General features: G+C 45.5%; 1 protein-coding gene and 1 pseudogene across 4 annotated transcripts in view; one reads left to right on the forward strand and one right to left on the reverse strand.

Moving 5' to 3' along the window:
• Positions 1 to 12,955, reverse strand: part of CPED1 (cadherin like and PC-esterase domain containing 1) — a 433,838-nt gene that overhangs the window by 368,971 nt on the left and 51,912 nt on the right. The gene's annotated exons all lie outside the window — the stretch shown is intronic.
• Positions 6,085 to 8,128, forward strand: LOC148537995 (uncharacterized; annotated as a pseudogene).

Here is a 12,955-nt window from a genome sequence, read left to right on the forward strand (position 1 = left end):
ATAATACTGAAACCCATTACAAGGTCCTGCACTGATGGTATTGGTGTCCCAGTCTTTTAGCGAAAATGTTTCCCGGGATGTCCAACAATTGTTGGAGGTGTAATGGCTCTGTCAGGACACCATTGCACTTTGGTGGGATTGTCCCATGCTCTACATGTTTTGGCACAGTAATTGCAACCGCCAAAAGTATTCAGGAAGATTTACTCTCATGCCATAATTTTTGGCTGTAAAATATTTTATGCAGGCTTCAATCCCACTATAAAAAGTCACAACTTCCCACTATGTCTGAGTGGTGTGCAAGGCTAGGCCACTGGATGAACTCATCATGTACTCGGTTGATAGGTTTCAGGAATACTGTGTGATATTGTTTCAACGGCTCAAGTTTAAAAATACCAAGCACTGTGTCTGGAGCCTTGATGGAGTCATCCAGGATGCTCGGTTTTCCCAATCTAATGCCTTGGTACAATTATCTGCAGCCAGTTTTATTTTAGAGCACAAAATATAACAAAAAAATGAATCATAGCCTGTCAATCTTACTAACATCCAATTCTCTCTCTTAAGGACGAACCAATAGTCTCTCTCTCTTTTTCTCTCTCTTTCTGCAAGCTTCAACCTGCTCTGCAGGCAGTGAGACTGACTAGAGAAACGGTAACACCTTTTATCAGCCTCTCCCAAGTGGTCTAGCAATCAAGGTTGCTAAATTAGCTTTTGTCTACCAGATAGGAGCTAAGAACCTGCAGCATACATGCAGTATCTCCCTTTGATATCTTCCCCAGTGCTTTTGTCACAATATATATATATATATATATATATATATATATATATATAATATGTGTGTCAACAACAACCACATGACCCTGAAGTTTCTGGAACAAACAGCATTTGGCTGAGATGTTAGAAGATATAGCTACATGTGATTGTGACAGTTAGGTCAGTTAGAGGGAACCTGAGGTAGCCTACTGGCAGGGGCATTTCTAGAGAGGAGGGGGCCCGTGTGCAGTCTCCGTCATTGGCCCCCTCCTCTCCATCCAGCGGCTGGCAGCGCCCTGAGTAGTCTATAGCGCATGTGCAGGTCACCGGGAAAATGACACCGGCGGCAACGCGGGACTCCGGAGAGGTAAGTATAATATGGATGCAGGGTGTGCGGTGTGGGCCCCCCTGGACCCAGGTGCCCCACATACCCTGCACCCATTATAAATACGCCCCTGTCTACAGGATAGACACAGAAAAAGTGACAACACAAGTGAATCCAGAGCATAGATACATAGAGTGAAAGAAAGAAGCAGCTGAAGCTGAGGGGAAGAAAGTGTGTAGTGTGACCTGAGAGGTTCCTGGATAGAGGATGTAGTTATGAGACCAGTGACGGGGGAAGCCCGACAAGGGACTTAAGAAAGGCATCGAAATACCGATGCCTATCTTAATCCCGATGCCAGAACACAGAAGGACGCCAGCCCGAATGAGGTAAATCCAAGGCGCCCTTGGTGTTAGGGGGAGGGTTAGGCTTAGGTAGCATAGTGGGGTTAGCGTTAGGTTTTGAGGGGGAGGTTAGGGTTAAACACCCCTAAGAGGGAGGGTTAGGGTTAGGCACCACTGGGGGGGTAGGGTTAGGCACTAAGGGGGAAGGGTTAGGTTTAGGCACAAAGGGGGGAAACTTAGGTTTAGCCACTAACGGGGAAGGTTAGGGTGCAGGGTGGGGTGGGTCAGGATTAGGCTACAAGAAGGGAGGGTTAAGGGGAGAAGGGGGAGGGTAAGTATACTTACCCTACCCCTGTTAGGATACCAACCATCGGGATGCCGCTGTTGGTATTTTGATAGGAAGCATCCCGACAGACGGCATTACATACCGATTCCCCTGGATAGATGCCTCTGTGGGGAAACAAAGCTGCTTGCAATAGAAGAGAGAAGAGTATACTGTACCTATATATAAAGTGCGAAGCAGCAAATAAGACAGACAGCTATGGCGATGAGACTCCAATAAATGGATGGAGGTAAATGAGCAGCTACCAAAAGATTAGACAATGAGTGACCTGAGTGACCTGTGCAGCAAAGTAAAAGAAGTCAGACAAGTTGCATAGAAATGCCAAAATGCATGGGACTTGTAGTGCAATGATTAGTGCAAGTGTACAGATAGGGGGTGGAATGCATTATGAATCACATCCCACCACTGATCACATGCATAGCAGCATTTAGTAATGCCATATGCATGAAGATCTGAGATTAGGACAGCTCTTCTGGTAACAACCATCCTGCGATGTGAGGACTTCTGGCTTCCAGGAGCAGTAGTAGATTGGATCTGTTACCTCCACATGTTGGAACAAGTATACAGTAGATTACCATGTGAGTCATTCCATGTCAAGTGGATCTGGGGTCCCCATCTGACCATCTCATATTGTGATAAAATTTTACATGAAATATGGCATAAATGTCAGACTAACATTGGGAGCATATTAGTTCACACTATGCAATAGTAACAAAGCACCCACCCCCACATTAGATCCATAGTTTTGCTAATATTACATATTGTGAACTAAAATTTGGTAGGAATGATCTTCAAAATTGGTCCTCTTGACATGGAATGACCCATGTGATGTACAGATTGTGGGCTATGTTTGAATTTAATCCAATGGTCAGCCACAGGTTGGTCACTCATGAATATTTGTGTTGGCAATTTTTGTTTTGAGCATTGGTGTGTCAAGAATGTGTCCCTGTTGACCTTTTGCACTATCGACCTTTTGTACCTGTTGAACTTTTAACCCTGTCGACTTATTGCTTCTCGACCATTTGATGTCGACCTATACATTGCCAAACTTTTTAATGTCTACCTGTAACATATCTGGGGATGGTGTTACCAGAACAGCGAGTACTACTTTGTTGGTTGAAAATTAGGTACTCACAAGTTACTTTAAGGAAGGGCTGCCATTCATGGCAAATTTTAGCTGGGAGGCTTATGATGGGCCAGTGCTTTGTGCATGCTCCCCAGGCTAAAATCTGCCAGACAGTCACTGTCAGCAGCACAGTTCAAAATTAGCAGAAGCACTTCACTGTAGAAAATGGCAGTGTCCTCTGCAAATGGTAAATCACTGTCGGACAGCATAAAATATAGAGAGACATGCAGAACGGATCTCCTCTGCTAAAGGCGATGCACACAAAGGGATGGTGTGGTTGCATGTGATGCGACCTTGCCAGCTGCAGCACTTTTGGCTGCAGTCGCATTGCATGCAACGTCACCAGTTAAGTGGTTAATAACACCGCCGGTATATCATTTTGACACTCTTATTGGCATTGTCCCCCACATCTGGGCCTCCACAAACCTTAATCCAGCCATGACATTTGCCTTGTCTGTTTTGTTTAGTAAATGTTACAAGAAAAAAGGTACAGCTAAGGACATTTAAATCATCTAAAGCTGGTAAATACTTGTACTTCTAGAACTAAATAAAGCTCATAGAAGATCAATTTAAGTCTAGTCATATACATAGGAAAAACAGTTAAGAAAACAGTAAAACAAATGTATAAAATTGAATATGCTATAAAAAAACATTTTTACACAATGTTTTATGTAAGACTTAAATGATATTTTATATTACACTATTGGTGAGAAAATAATAAAGGAAAAAATAAAGGTAATTATAATATTTTATCCTGTTCTTCTATTTTTTCCAAAATATAATCTCACTGAAACAATAAAAGAGAGATATATAAGAGTTATGCAATCACTGTTTACAATGTCGACATTCACAATGTCGACAGTAGAAGGTTGACATGGATGTCGACATGGTTAAAATGTCTGATAATTTTCCACTGCCTGAAGAAACGGTCAGGCACCATGAAATGTGTTGCAGAAATACAGAGAGACATTTTATTTATTTTATGGTTTAATTTTCATGTGTTAGCTATACCATGCCAACATTTTTCAGCATTTCATGCAAAAATATTTTTTATTTGTTTTTATCTTTCATTACATTTAATTTCATGTAATTGGTTTTAGATGCATTTCCATGTCAATAATAGTGAGAACAGTTTTAGACCTTTTAATATGTCTCTCTGTGATATCATGGCTATGTATCTTTGAAAGAGCACTTTATTACAAATAAATAATAAAAAAATTTTAACATCAATTGTTGTTGGATACTTCCTGTTTATATATAGCTCACCATACTGGTAAGTAAAGGGATCGGATCAACCACACATTCATCTGTAGACTATTTATTGGCCAGTGTCAAACAGTCCTCATTTATATAGCTCATCAAATCAGTAAGAGATATGCTTCACCATTCACATATGTTTCACAGGCACAATTTCCCAGAATAAGCTTTAAATTACCCTTTCAATGCAAAAAGAAAAACTTAGGGGAGATGTATTACAGCAGCACAGCTCGTGCCACTATAACTCTTCCTGCTTCGCCTCTTTACCAAGGTGAAGCAGGAAGCAGTACCGTCGAGATGTATAAATATCTCATCTGCCAGAGTGGGGGAGTGAAAACTCCCGCTTCCGGCAATCCCTGCCACAGCCCACAGCACATCAGCCTAGCGCTGTGTCTAACCACCTGGTCGGATCCACTAGCCATGTGTGAGATCTCACAAGCATAGCAAGATTTCATGTACAGCCTGGAGAACGGCAGCCACCGTAACCAGTCAGTGCTGTCCCCGCTTTTGTGTTAGTGCAACGACTGACTAAATCGATAGCTGCAGCTGTCGGAATGGTCAGTTCCACTAACCTTTTATACATTTGTGATATCCCCCAAGTGAGACTCACTGGCACTTTAGGAGTTATATTATATTATATTGGCTGGGAACCACGTGGGTCGCAGCCCGGGAATACTGACAGCTCATTCCCAAGTGCTATCATTCGCGTACTTTAACTACATGCTTCAGCATGTACTTACAGTGAGTCCGTGGTCCATAATGGATTTCTGCGGAGAACATCGTGGGACAAAAGGTGAGTATTGGAATTTTTTTGCAGGTACATCCATGGATACTTTACGTTGACAAGGTGACGTGAACATCGGGCAGCAGGTAAGTATGTGAGAGTGAGGTAGGTGTGCAATAAACTTCTACTTTCTACGGTGTGTGAGTGATGTGTTTTTTTTAACTATTTATTTTACAGTGGAGGTACAGGTATCGCACGTCAGCTGCCACTTGTAGTTCCACAAGTGAAAATGGCAGGCATGCATTCCATGGTAAAATACAAAAGTCACACTTTATTTGGCCCTCCCATTACCCCTGTACCCACCACTCCAGGGGTGCGGGGAAGAGCACCGGGCTTCAGACCAAGCCTAGGGTTCGGGAGAGGGGGGACCCCTTTTTTATGAGGTCCACACCTTCCCTGAGATCCCTGGCTTGGCCTGAGCGGCTTGGGATGATAATGCTTGGACCTGGAGACCCGGTAATAGGGCCTCCGGGCTGTGGCATTACACCCCGGTCATTTTGGGTCCGGTGCTGGTTTTAAATATAGGGGGACCCGTACGCAATTTTTTTCACCCTATAGCTAAAACCAGGACTGGCCCTGCAGCCTGGTGCTGGTTCTTAAATTGAGGTGGAATCCTACTCATTTTGTTCCCCATAGTTTTAAGAACCAGAACTGGCTGGCAAGTCTGGGGCTGGTTAGCCTTTTTTTTTTGTTGGGGGGGGGGCACATCAATTTTTCCATTAAACTTAACCCTTACAACACTCTAGCCATTCATAAACATACACAAATCACACTAATTTGTGTATGTTAAAATGCAACTCGCAGCTCTGGAGGTGGTGCATTTAAAACTTATATTGAGTCCCCGATTTGAGTGTAAAACGGACGAAATTAGCAAAACGAATAATGGTAAATTCCCAATTTGGCAGAAATGAATGAAAAGTACTTCCGAGTTGAGCCATTGTGATATCATTTCTATTGTTCAAAACGGCCGAATTTGCGGCATAAAACCACCCGATTTCAACCTGAAAAATTAACAAATCACCCAACTTTAATCCTAGTAAATTCCCGATTTGCAAAAAAGTGATATTATCACCCAAGAATGCAAATCGGGACCAACACGAATCTTAGTAAATTTACCCCTCAGAGTTCAAAGAAAGGAGATTGGGAACCTGAGGAAAGATGTCAACAGACCAACCCACACCAGCAGAACTGTCCGGCAGCATAGCAGGATCATCAAACCCAGCAATGGCACAGATTACACTCCCTTACTATTTTGGGGCCTCGTGGCTCCCAACTTACAGTGGAGATGTTCATGGCACAAATGGGAGCACCCTTACTGAACTCAAAAATAAAATGAACTCTATGTTTCGATTGTACCCCCTGAGTGACCCACAGCAGTCAAAATATTAATAGGACAACTCAAAGAATCTGCCCCTCGAGAAATTATGTCATGGCCATTGGAGGAGAGGCAGAAAGTGGATCAAGTGCTAAATAGATTAGCCACCACATTTGAGACACAGACCTTATCTGCACTAAAAATTAAATTCTATGCTTGTAAACAGAGACTGGGAGAAACCCTTGTGAGTATGCCCTTACTCTACAAGAAGCCGTGCGTGCAATCCAGGCCATAGATGCAGAAGAAGTCAGGAATACGGATGAAGTATTAGTGACCCAGCTGGTTGCAGGGGCTAATGAAGAAGGGATCCAAGCCCAATTACAAATGCTGAGGATACAACTCCCGCAATACACCTTTCTGGACTTCAAGGAAGCAGCAATCAAGGTGATAGGCATGGTCATAGACCATGAAATGCCAGGATTTTCAGGAACGCCATCTGCCTTGGGCTAATTGCCTGAACCCCAATCAGACACTAAAGGAGAAGGATACTGCTTTACAAGGAGTACAGATGCCGACCACGGATCCTCTGCAGACTCTTAAAAGGCAAATGGAAGAGCTGACAGTAGGGATGGCAGAGATGTGGAAAGAGATGTGCAACATGTCAAAACCCCAAACACCTTGCTCAACAGAAGCAAGGTGGAGAACAGAGACGAAGAGAGTAACCAATCACTTTGATTCACAAAGACAACCCATCTGTCGAAGATGTAACCAGTGTGGTCACATTGAACGCTATTGCATCCAGAGAGATCCTTTAAACACAGAAGTCCTGAGGCCAAGGACCAGCCCTCAAGAGGGACAGCCAGAATAGGTCCACTGATGGAAGAAGGGCAGCCCAGAGATGTGAGACTGGGCCCAATATTACAGAATCAAATAGAAATTGCGAGCACGCTACCTGCAAATGATGTTACATCAGCCACAGCGAGAAGAGTTTGGGGCAAAGTTGTAAGATTCCATGTGCAACACGGCTATGGATTCATAAAACAAGATGACACCACAAATTATATTTTTGTTCATTATATGGCCATTCAAAGAAAAATGCAAGGAAAAACCATCGTAGCCTGGGAGATGGAGAAATTGGGGAATTTGATATCATCTATGGAGAAAAAGGTCTACAGGCAACAAACGTCGCTGGTCCTGGTGGTGCTCCAGTTAAAGACAGCAGATATGTAACAAATCACAAGCATTGCTGGCGCTATCCACATCGCAGAGGTCCTCCACATTACTACCAGCAAAACTGCCAATACAGTGTAAGTGGAGAGGAGCGCGTGAAAGCAGAAAATGTGGTGGAAAGTGTACATCAACCACAGCCTTATCTGATGAGTCGCTACCTACCATACTCTTCAGAGAGACCATATGGATGCAAACAACGATATCCTGATGTCCCAGAAGAAAGTGAATCATGGGGACGAATAAATCAAGTGACACGGTGCAGCAAGATCTGCAGGATATAACCAGACTGCAACTTCCTCCAGAGCCAGCATGTGATGGTGAGGCCAGAATGGAGGACATCGGTTCTAGTACAACCGACTGTGATCAGGCAGATTCAAGTGCAGCTGACCAGGAAAAGGACACCAAGGAAGCGATATACACAGCTGCAAGAGAAGGTTGGGGATTCCCCCTAAACACAATGCATCACCGCCTGAGCTTCATGATCCGGAAGAATCCCTAAGCAAAGCTAAAGAGGCAGTGAAATGGCTTTGTCCAGAGCGGCATCACAGAGATTATGAGTACACATCAATAAGTGGTAAAAGGTTCGTCTTTCTTCTGCAACAGGCAATTAGGAATGTCAGGAAAAACGAACAAAGGTGCTCCATCTATACACTATAGACATTAGAGTGGTCAGTAGGGGTGACCATACCTCTGTATGAGTAGTCATAATGGTACTAGCGTTATTACTTTGATATTATGTATTTGTAACATAATTTGTTGAAAAGTGATTTTCAAACTTGTTTTTCACTGTTGCCATACCTTTTGCACTGATTGACCAATAACTTGATGCTCATTTTGTCCCTGCCTTTGATATTGTTGCTACATTCGAAAGACTGTTTATGCAAGACTTTGTAAAATTACTCTTTGCGTGAGGACACACAACCTTTCAGTGGGGAAGTACCTGTATGTATGTGATATCCCCCAAGTGAGAATCATCAACACTGTAGGAGTTAAGGAGTTCTGCAGGGGTTAACTTTTCCTTCAGCTCCTCGCACTTGCATAAGGAAGTAGAAAACGTGCTCTGATTTTAGGAGCTGCAGAGAGACTGTGTGGACTGCATGTGAACACAGCCTGACAGCAGGGGATACAAAAAAAAATGAAGTGTGTGCAGGGGTGCCGAGAGGGGGGCGGGTACTAATTACCCGGGCCCGGTCTTGCTGGAGGGGCCCAGCGGGGGCCCCGGGTCCGGCACCGCTCTCCCCCTCTTACATCACAGCATCCCAGCACACACTGCTGTTTGCTGAGCTGCACTAGGAGACTGCTCGCAGCTGCTAAGAAGCAGCCACAGCAGTCTCCTATGCCTGTGGGGAGGAGCGATCAAGCTGATCGCGCCCTCCACTGGTTATGCACCAGGCTGAGGGGGCTCACTGCGCCCCCCTCGCCAGTGTGCAAAACTTTTCTTTTTTTTGTTTTTTACCTAAGGGGGCGTTGTCACACCTCCATTGATTAGTCAATGCCCCCTTTTACCCGGGCTTGGCGGGCCTGAGTGTGTGTGTGTGTGAGAAGAGCAGACTGTACATGGAGTATATGCATATCAAAATGCTGAAAATCAGAATGCACTGCTGTCAAAACAATGATAATATCAAACTGAGGGTCTGATTCTGACCCGGTCGCAAGTGCTGTGTGCTCGCAACCGGGTCGATGGTAGGCCAGTGCGCATATCAAACTGCTCCGTCGTGCGCATGCGTGAGACCCGGATAGCGACGGGCAATCCGTCGCTCCGGGTCTCGTACCAAAGGGGGCGTGCTGTCGATGTTGAGTGACAGCACGTCCCCTTTGGTGGGCGGGCTGGGGGGGGTGGCTGCCCAGATGGAGGCGTTCCCATGTGAACGCCTCCGTTTGGGGACGGCCCCACTGACATCACGAGTGATGTCAGTGGGAGAGATTTCGGCTCTATCAGAGCCAAAATCTCTCTGGGGCATGCGGCAACGAGACCCTACCACAAGGGTCTCATCACAAGCCCGATGGTCACGATGGTCTTGACCATTGCGACCATCTTCCTGGCCGCTCGCTATAGCTTTGGGTGGTCCAGGCGAACGCCCAGGAGGCTGATTCAGAGCGAGCGCTCTGTCAGAGCGTCCAGCTCTGAATAAGGGCCTGAGGGCCTAATTCAGCCCCACTCGTGAGCGCCGAGCGCTCGCAAGTGGGTCAATGGTGCCCTAATGCGCATGCGCATATAGAAACCGTTGTAATTCCTACAACGTTCACCTGATTTGGATGTAATTACCCTCAAATTAAATCTGAAAGTCTGTAGTTAAAGCACATCTTGTTTGTTTAATTTCAAAGCCATTGTGGTGGTGAATAGAGGCCAAAATATGGAAATTCTGTCAATGTCCCAATATTTATGCACCTGACTGTATAATATGTATATTAACAAGCAATGTATGTTGTGTGTATGTATGACAGTAAGTGTAATGGCGCTGTAGACAATATATAATATACTGTCTACAGCGTCATTGCACTTACAGACACACAACACAATCTGGGTTGGGCGCAATAGGCTGAAGTTCTGCCTAGGGTGCCAGGAAACCTTGCACTGGCCCTGACCACTACAGTAGTGAATGACTAAATACTACAAAACCGTGGAGAACCCTGCACTTATTATGCATCTTTCAGGTTACTTCTAGCCACAAGAGATTGCCTTATTCTTGAATGGGAAAATGTTTCTATACCTTTGAATCTGATTTGCACTACTTATGTTTTGTTCTGAAACCGACAGTGTACTTGAATAATGTTGAAATCTGCATATCAACAAAATAGAGTATACAGTTGCTGATCCTTACAGACCAACATCTTTTTCAAATAAACAAGCTTTCTACGAAGGCATCTGTTGAAATATAAAAGAAAAGGTAGCGCTGATAGACAAATATAGACAATTTATTATAACACAATGTGCAATAAACCAAATAAAACAAATAGAATCTAATGTTGCAATACAATAATCTGTAACAAAAAGGACAAGCTGCTTATACTGACAGAATGGTATCAATAATCTCCCCAATATATCACTTCTGAGGTATATCTTTCCAGATGGTATATGGAATTAGAAAATGAATTCCCGTTAAAATGGGATCTCACCTAATAGGAAATGTCAAATCCAGTATATAGAATGATGCTTAGAGAATAAAGTCTCTGTGACAAGCTGCATGCACAGCACAGTGAAGCTGATGTAGAAGCCGACGGAGTATAAAGGTAATTGAGGGTGCTGTGGAATAATACCCGTCTGGTCCTGTGGCTCACCTCAGCCTTGGTCGGCTTCTTGTTGCACAGTCTCCGTTTGAGGCTCCCGGATTAAATTGGCTGACAACCTACGTCTGTGTCAGTGCCTGTATGGCCAGCAGCCTCTGTTAGTTTGTATCCAAATAGATGTGACGTGAGAAGCTCCCAGGGATATGGATAGTTTCCAGAACAAAAGGAGGAGATCACTTCAGTGTAAGTCTGTCCCAAAGTAGCACCATAAAAACAGATAGCCCATAAGCCTTAACGTGTTTTTCCGGGACTTGACTCCCAGTTTCTTGAAGAAAGAAGAAACATGCAACCGCAAGTCAGCGAAAACATCAGTAACATCAAGTAACATCGGAACCATCCGCACAGTTGTAGTTGACCTGACCCTACCGCACAAACTGCTAAACTTCCTGTCACCATCTAGACCTCTGCCAGCGGATGCTATTGCACGGGCTTAATTATGCACGCCCCTGTAACGGCATTTAAATGCCCAGGCACGCCTGCGTTTCTCTGACCACCCCCTGGTCACCACCCAAAAATGGTCACTTCCTGTGAAACACTTCGTGAAGACTCTGCGTGCTCATTGCGATTGCTTCCCATAGGTGATCGGTTCCCGTAGGCTATTGCAGTGGCTAATTTATGCACGCCCCTGAAACGGCATGCAAACGCACTGGCACACCTGCGTTCGAGCCACCCCCCTTCCCCCGTCACCACCCACAAAAGGCACTTCCTGTCAATCACTCTGTGGGAGGTCTGCGCAGTCTTTCCGATTGCAGTCCCGATAGCAGTGGCCGGCTTGCACTGTGATGCATATGCATGCACTGAACGCAACAATCGACCGATTGCATGCGTATTAGCAACTGCGATCCAAGCTGAATCAGGCCCTAAATGTGAATATTGACATATATGCAGAGTTGGCCCAGCTCCATCATATGATTGGTTCCATAATCATCATCATTATCAGTGTGCACTTGCACCAGCCCTTTCCTTGGTGTAAAAGATGTGTCTAGAAAATGGTGTAATTACATGTAGATGAGAAGTACTAAAACTAGGGATGAGCGGGTTCGGTTCCCTGAGAACCGAACCCACCCGAACTTCGGGGATCCGGGGCGATCCGAGCCCAAGCTCGGATCTCCCTGTCTGCCCCGGATCCCTCTCCCGAGGCAAAACCTCGAGATCTGCTGTCGGATCTCGAGGTTTTGCCTCGAGCGGCCATTTAAAAAAAAATGCCTTTGCCTTTAATGGGCAAAGTGCTGATTGGCTGACAGAGCCGTCTGTCACGGCTCTCAGCCAATCAGCATTATGGTGCTCATTTGCATGTAGCACGGACTCGTGAGATCCGTGCTACATGCATCTGTGTGATTGACAGTGACACAGAGCACAGATGGGTCAGTGAGACCCGTCTGTGCTGCTGTGTATTTCAATGACACAGATGCACGCACGGACCAGGAGATCCGTGCTACTTGCATCTGTGTCATTGACACAGAGCACTAACGGGTCCGTGAGACCCGTCTGTGCTGCTGTGGTAAAAAAAAAAAAAAAAAACCTGTGTAAAAAGAGAAAAAAATGGCGTGCCCCCCCCCCAAAAAAAGAGCAACCAGCCCCGGGCATTAGTGACCCAGTGCTGGGTGTGCTTAAATACAGGGGACAAACGACATAGGGGTCCCCTGTACTTAAACACAACCAGCACCGGGCTAGTCAGAACCAGAGCTGGTTGCCAAAATACGGGGGACAAACGACGTAGGGGTCCCCCGTATTCTGCGCAACCAGCTCTGGGCTCTGATCCGGTCCTGGTTCTGGAAATACAGGGGAAAAAAATGAGTAGGGTTCCCCTGTATGTTCCAGAACCAGCACTGGACTTTTTCTAGCGGGGGGCTGATGCCACAGCCAGGGGAGCCCTTTCACCGGGCCCCCCAGCCGCAGCATCAGCCCTGACCGCTAGTCAGCCCAGGCCGGGGATCCCTGGAGAGCTGGGGACCCCCCCAATAAAGGGGTCACCCTCTCCAGGGCACCCCAGGCCCAGGCTGATAGCCCGGGGCTATCCCCGCCACCCCTGGTGGCGGTGGGTGGCGGGTTGATTGTGTGGTGTGGTGTAAATAAAGAATATCAAACATTGTCTTTACAAGTAGAACTGCAAGTCCCAGCAAGCCTGCCCCGCATGCTGGTACTTGGAGAACCACAAGTACCAGCATGCAGGGCATTAAGGGCCCACTAGTACCT

Source organism: Taudactylus pleione, unplaced genomic scaffold (assembly GCF_031769625.1).
Source record: "Taudactylus pleione unplaced genomic scaffold, aTauple2 ptg000041l, whole genome shotgun sequence".
In the NCBI taxonomy this organism is placed as follows: domain Eukaryota; kingdom Metazoa; phylum Chordata; class Amphibia; order Anura; family Myobatrachidae; genus Taudactylus; species Taudactylus pleione.